Source organism: Orycteropus afer, unplaced genomic scaffold, assembly GCF_000298275.1.
Source record: "Orycteropus afer afer isolate SDZICR_OR568_19922 unplaced genomic scaffold, OryAfe1.0 scaffold00301, whole genome shotgun sequence".
NCBI lineage: Eukaryota > Metazoa > Chordata > Mammalia > Tubulidentata > Orycteropodidae > Orycteropus > Orycteropus afer.
Genome location: NW_006921888.1, coordinates 3,465,685 through 3,473,876, shown reverse-complemented (window position 1 = coordinate 3,473,876; position 8,192 = coordinate 3,465,685).

Below are 8,192 nucleotides of genomic sequence, written 5' to 3'. Positions count from 1 at the left end.
AAGAGGATAATATCAGGATGTTATGAAGAACTGGGGGAGTTCTGGTAGCACAGTGTCTAAGGCACTTGATTGCTAACCAGAAGGAAGATGGGACACTTGATAGCTAACTTCAGAAGGAAGATGGGACAATCTACTTCTGTAGTGATACTACCTTGGAAACCTAAGGAGGGATCACTATGATTCGAATTGACTTGACAGCAGTGAGGTATTTTATTTTATTTTTTTATGAACTGTACTCCAACACATTTGAAAATCTGAAGAAATGAACAGATTTCTAGAAACATGCCACCTATGTAAAGTAGCACAGACTGATGTGGAAAAGTTGAACAGATCTATAACAGAAGAAGAAATGGAACAGGTCATTAAAAAAAAAAAAAAAAAATTACCAACAAAAAAAAGTTCTGGGACTGACAGTTTCACCAGAGAATTCTACCAAACATTCAGAGAAGAACTGACACTGATCCTACTCAAACTATTCTAAACAATACAAAAGAACAGAATCCTTCCTAATTCATTTTATGAAGCAAGCATAACCTTGATACCAAAACCAGGCAAAGACGTTACTCAAGAGGAAAACTGCAGACCAATATCCTTCATCAATATAGATGCAAAAATCTTCCAAAAAAAAAAAAACCTAGCCCACAGACTCTAACAACATATCAAGAAAATAATTCATTATGACCAAGTGGGGTTTATATCATGTATGCAAGGATGATTCAACATTAGAAAAACAATCAATATCATCCACCACAGAAATAAAATGAAGGAAAAGAATCACATGATCTTATCAGTTGATGCAGAAAAGGAATTTCATAAAATCCAACATCCATTCCTGATCAAAGCTCTCAGAAAAATAGGAATTAAAGGGACATTCCTCAACATAAAAAAGGACATCTAAGCAAAACCAACAGCCAATGTTATACTCAATGGAGAGAGACTGAAACCATTCCCCTTGAGAACAGGAACCAGAAAATGATGCTCTCTATCACCAGTTCTACTCAATATTGTATTGGAAGAAGTCCCAGCCAGAGCAATAAGGCAAGAAAGGGAAGTCAAAGACGTCCAAATTGGTAAGGAAGAAGTCAAACTATCCCTATTTGCTGATGACGTGATCCTATACCTAACAGACTCAATAAAAATTCTACTGGAACTAATAGAGAGATTTGGCATCATGGCAGGATACAAGACCAAAATCCAAAAATCAGTTGGATTCATTGATACCACCAAAGAGATTACTGAAAAGGAAATAAGGAAATCAATACCATTTACAATACCTACCAAAAAAATAAAATACTTGGGAATAAATCTTACCAGGGACATAAAAGACTTGTACAAAGAAAACTATAAAAGACTACTTCAAGAAACCATAAGAGATCTACAAAATTGGAAGAACATACCATCCTCATGAATAGGAAGATTGAGCATTGTGACAATGTCAATTCTACCCAAAGCAATCTCCACATTCAATGCAATCCCAATCCAGATCCCATCAACATTCTTTAAGCAAGCATATGGAAAAAACAATCAGTAACTTTATATGGAAAGGAAAGAGACCATAGATAAGCAAAGCACTATTGAACAAGAAGAACAAAGTTGGAGGTCTCACACTGATGGATCTCAAAACTTACTATACAGCCACAGTAGTTTTGACTACTGTGCCTTCTATTGTTATAATGGCAGACACATAGACCAATGGAATAGAATTGAGAACCCAGAAATAGATCCATCGACCTAAGGTCAACTGATCTTTGACAAAGGGCTGAAATCCATTAAAAAGGGAAGAGACTGATTAACAAATGGTGCTGGCAAAACTGGATATCCATTTGCAGAAATAAGAAACAAAGTCTATACTCCACACCATGCACAAAACTAACTCCAGATGTATCAAGTACTTAAATGTGAAACCTAAAACTAGTTGTTCCTCCAGGAAAAACTAGGGGAAAATTTAGGTTTCCTAGTAATTGGCATAAATAGACTATTAAGCATAACCCAAAATGCACAAACAGCAGAAGATAAACTACATGAATGGGACCTTCTAAAAATTAAATTTTTATGTGCTTCCAAAGACTTCTCCAAAAGAGTCAAAAAGAACCTACAGATTGGGAAAAAATATTTGGTAATAACATATCTGACAAGGGATTTATCTCTAGAATTTACAGAAAACTCCAATACCTCAACAATAAAAAGACAGATAATCCAATTAAAAAGTGGCCAGAAAACATGAATAGACACTTCACCAAAGAGGATATTCAGGTGGCCAACAAACATATGAAGAAATGTTCATGATCATTAGCCATTAGAGAGATGCAAATCAAAACAACAATGAGATACCATCTTGCCTCAGCACTAGTAGCAAAGTTCAACAAGACAGAAATAATAAATGCTAGTGAGCATGTGGAGAGACTGGGACTCTCATACACTGCTGGTGGAACTCTAAAGTGGTAAAACCACTGTGGAAAGCAGCATGATGATTCCTTAAAAAGTTGGAATTAGAAATACGATTTGACCCAGCCATTCCATTGCTAGGTATGTATCCTAAAGAAGTGAGAACTAGGACAAGAACAGATATATGAACACTCATGTTCATCACAGCACTATTTACAATAGCCAAAATATGGAAACAACCTAGATGTCCATCAACTGAACAATGGATAACCAAACGATGGTATATACACCCAATGGAATCCTATAAAACCTTAAAGAATAATGTAGAATGTGCAAAACACTGCATAATGTGGAGGAGCTTGGAGGATATTACGTTGAATGAAATATATCAATCACAGGACAAATAATATATTAGTCTGTTATTGTAAAAACTCAAGGAAAGGTTTATATATGGAAAGAAATTTTTTTCTGTTGCTTATGGCATGGGGAGAGGGTAGAGAACACTATTAGATAGGTAGAGACAAGTATTGATTTGGGTGAAGAGAAGGGAAATATACCAAATGTGAGTGATCAACACAGTGGCATTGAGCAAGAGGAAGACATAGAGAGGTACATGGAAGATACAGACAACAAAGATGAACCCTATTGCACATCCAGTACTGCATTGTCAGTGAAGGCAAACATGGATATGCAGGTGGACAGATTGGTGGACAGGCTGGACTATTAAGTATGTCCATGCAGGGAAGAGTGTGCCCAAGAACATGTATAGGGTTGGCAAACAATGTTTCCACAAGTGTATTGGTATGTTCTGTAAGAATTCCTAGGTATAGTAGAGCTGACAAGGGACAAGATTGTGGTCACCTCATGGCCACAGCCAGCTACAAAGAGGGAGCAAGTAGTTGGAGCTGTAGGCTCCAGACCATAGTCACAGGGGACATCAAGCTCAATTGGCATAACATACTATACAAAACATTGTTCCACCTCCTACTTTGGCGAGTAGCAACTGGGATCTTAAAAGCTTGCAAGCAGCCATCTACATGGAACTATGGGTCTCTCCTTGTCCAGAGCAAAGGAGAATGAAGAAAAACAAAGACATATGGAAACAATTCATCCAAGGGACTGGTACACCATGTGATCCACAGCCTATATACAACTATGAGACCAGAAGAACTAAATGGTGCCTCGCTACCACTGTCAAACACTCAGAGGGAGATCTATGTAGGAGATCCTGGATACAGTGGGAGAAACAAAACTTGAAATAATTTAAAAGAAAATTAAAAAAGGACCACGTTTGCTGGTCTGATAGAGCCTGCTGGAACCACTAAGACAATAGCCCCTAATTGCCCATCAGGTCTGGAATTGAACACTCTCCTGTGGCTTCTAGCCAAACAAAAGACAGGCATATGAGCTGAACATTTATATAAGATTGATACTCTCCTTGGAGAGAACAATCATGGGAGAATAAAAGGGCTGTGTATGCTCAAGGAGACAGGTCAGGGGGCAGGAGTGCATGGAGGGAAGGACACAGGGAAGAGGTAACTATGGGGAGGAAGAAGGAGGGGGGCTGTTGTATTGTGGTAAATTGTAGTTCAATGTCATGAGACAAAGTGTATGTGAGCTGCTGTATGAAAAGTGAATTTGCTCTGTAAACTTTCACCAAAATCACAATATTTTTTTTTTTAAATTAATAATAACCAAAAGGAAACACTCAAAATATAACCTTGTTTTTAATACTTTTAAAACATATGTGGGAAACACAAAATTTGAAGATGGAAGATTGATAAATAAGTTGAGTTATTCAGACAGTAGCACCTGGATAACAGTGTACATGAATGAATTATAGATAAACAAGATAGATGCATCTTAGAAGAAAATGATAAAAAATCAAGCTATATATTTTTATATATGATATGATATTCTTTATAAGACTGAAAACAAAATAAGCAAAACAATATATCACTTGAGAACATATTTACATGTAAGTAAAAGTATTTTGAAAAGAAAAGAATGATGGCATTAGATTCAGGAAAATGATTGTCACAAGATTTAGGTGGGTAGTGGGATTGTGATGTAGCATACTGTTAGATAAAGCATATTGTGTCATTCTTAATCTGATCAGCAGGTTCACAAAAGTTCATTCAGTGTTATATTTTGTAACTTACCTTATATTTAATTTCTATCCCACTCTTACATATATTTCAGATCTGCCAAAGTGTTATCTATATGCATTATACTTCTCCTAACTAACTTTTAATTTTATGGTTGTTTTAGAGTACAACAAAATTAACTACAAAGATTTTTAATGGAAGTTATATTATGCAATATTTACACTGTTTTAATGTAAAGTTTACAATTTACTTAGTAAAGTTTATTAGCTATTTGAGAAGTTTTCATAAATGAGAATATGGCATAATTCTATTATTTTAATTATTATCTACTCTAAAGAGAAAAGTATCATTCTTTAATTTTACAATTGACCCTTGAAAAATTAGATCGTTTTATAATCTCCTTAATACCAGTAATGTGATTTATTTAAAAACAGAAAAAAATTCTAATTTTTATATTTTGAGGGCTATTTCCAGTGAACAAAGACACTAAAAATGACTCTTCATCTCCTTTAAGAGATTAAAATCACCTTCTTAATAAAGCATATTAAAAATATGACACAATGAGAATTCATTATGAGCTTTTCCAGTTCTTATTTTATGCAGTTAAGGATAGTTATTAGTGTTATCCTGAAATATATTCATTTAGATTGTGGTACATCCAATGTGCAATCTTAATCTCTCTAGGGATAACATACAAGTTCAGCAAAATCTATTTTTCCTTGAATGGTTCTTTGATTTGTTTTCCCTTAGATATATGGGAAATGGCTCAAAAGTCATTAATGCTAGAATTCACATACATTAGTCATTAGAGTAGACCATTTCCCAAGAGGGGCACATTTCCAATGGCCACCAATTAATGATTGTCTAATTAACTCATCTGCAAATCTTACATAGCAACACTTTTACTAAGTAAATTGAACTGGCTGTTCCAAAAACTGTGCAGAGCTGAGGGGCATAATAAACTATACCAAGGTATACTTGATCTTAGAAGCCCTGGAGGTAATCAATAGTTTCATTATGAAATGGTTTGTTTGCTATAACCATGATAGAGTATTTCAGAATTACTGAGTTTTGATGACTTTTGCTTATTTGGATCAGAACAGAAAAAGCTGTAGCTAACCCATGAGCTTTATAGCATAATAAATTTTCCAAAGTATTTTGAGATTAAAAACAATCAAAGTAAATGAAGCATCAAGTACTATTTATCTTCCCAAATATTGCTGCTTACAAAAACAAAGGTGGCCAAATGAGCAAACACTATGTATCCATCACATTCAAAGTTTTATAGCCACCACATTTCATTTCAAAATGAAAGAGAGGAGATTAAGAGATCTGATTGACTGATCAAAATTCTAAACTGTAGCTTCCTGGACAACTCATGGTCTGAAATTTATAAGTCTCACCACTTAATTAAGAGTAAGAATTCTGAGCATAGAGACAATAATCAGTACAATTCATGTGGTTCAATATTTATGGGACCCATCAGTTAGCAAAGTAGGCAGAAGGAACTGAATACTTGATAGTCTAATAAGAATTCCAAACACAAGAATTCTAAATAAAGTGAATTCATAGAACCCAAAATATATGCTTAGCATATGTTATGTAAATAGACTTTTAAATATAATTTTCTAGCTTTCATGACCCCATTTTGCTTCAGTGTTAGAAATATACTGTTAAATTGTCGAAACTATTTCTCATGTGATTCCGCAGATAACACTGAGACAGATTTATCTTATGCATCACAGTTGTAAGTGTATAACCTTTGCCCTTGTGTATTAGGTGAGATCAAATACTCATTAGTGACGTATTAAGATTTTGTTCTAGAACTAAAGTAGACATAACAAAGGATGTACAAATCTAACGATTTCCTTACTTAAAATTTCAGACAATCTGATACTAAAAATAGCAAACCCAGGGTAGTATAAATTCATCAAACTATACCAGTATGATGTGCAGCTTATCACAAATTTTACTGAATTACTAAAATATGTAATTAAAATACTACGGCATGACTGTCAGAATATTTAACTAAAGAGATAGGAGCGTGAGAAGAAGTGAGAACAACTCTCTCTGTCTTAGAGGAAAGATATATTGCTTGAGGATAAGTCTACATCGTAAGAGTCATAGACAAACTTTTCTCATGAGTGTACAAAAGAATTGAGTTTCCCAATAATGGAGCCTCTCATTGAAGAGTCTTCCTTCATTAGTCCAGCTTATTCATTTGGGTATCTGATATTTATAAGGCCACAAAGCTCCTGTTTGATTATTTCCATGCTTATCTCTTCACAAATTTAGGAATAAATAAAGAGAATCAGAGATAATCTCTTGTAACAATCAAAATGAGACTTTTCTCTCAATCAAAGCATGCAGACAAAAACAAAATAAACCAAAACAAAACAAAAAAAAAAACACTCTTAACAATTAGTGTGCAAAAACATCTGAGTAAGTACCTGAAACATGATGAGAGTATTTGATGTAGACTCTGAAGGAGGCCATTTATTATAAATTTTTAGGAATCAGGGCTCTGGGATTTACAAGATATGAGTATATAATTAAAATTCCACCATTAACTAATTGTGTAATTCTGAACAAATTTTTTGAATCTCAATAAGTACTGTAGTTTCTAAGACATTTGACTGCTAATCAGAAGGATTAGCAAACCCACCAGCCACTCCTCAGAAGGAAGATTGGGGAGTCTGCTTCCATATTGATACCACCTTGGAAACCCAAGGAGGGGTAGCTATGAGTTGAATTGGACTCAACAGCAGTGAGTTTGGTTTTCTTTGGTTTTATAATTTTAGTTTCCCAAGATGTAAAATGGATTAATATTTGACAAGTATAGCGCATATGTTTGTTATGAGGGATACAAAAGTATTCATGTAAATGTCTACAACAAAAATTATAATTATTATTCCACCTGATCTTAGAGATAAGCGTAATGTTTATATATTAATACTATTGTTATTGGTGATAATGAGAGATAACATTTATTGAGAATTTACTATGTTCTAAAGTTTTACATATACTAAGGTATTTATTTTATAGCGGAGAAAATAGTGGTACAGAAAATTTGTCCAAGATTACATAGCTAGTGGATTTGAGATGAAGGAGTTCACACTAGAAGATGTTAGGACTTCAAGTGACACAATTAAAAATATAGGAAACCAGAATGGCTGCTATATCCAGTATCTGGAGACTCAAATCTTCAAGCTACAGAGGCCAGAAGGAGAATCCTTTCCTGCATAAGGAAAACAAGGCAGTTTTCATAGAAAATAACACTTTACACCTAGGAGAAAAGTTTGTTGTTGTTAAGAGTGGTCCAGTGGACTCCAACTCATAATGACTCTGTGTACAACAGGATGAAACACTGCCCAGTCCTGTACCATCCTCACAACCTTTGCTGTACTTGCGGCCATCTTTGCAGCCACTGTGTCAATCCATCTTCTTAAGGGACTTCCCTTTATTCGCTGATCTTTAGGAGCTGTGGTGGCATAGTGCCTAAGGCATTTGACTACTAACCAGAAAGCTGGAAGTTCAAATCCACCAGCCACTCCTCAGAAGGAAGATTGGGCAATCAACTTCCGTAGAGATACTGCCTGGGAAACCCAAGGAGTGGTCTCTAGGAGTCAGAAACGACTCCATAGTAGTACCTTTCTTTTCTTTTCTTTCTCTCTTTCTTTCTTTCTCTCTTTCTTTCTT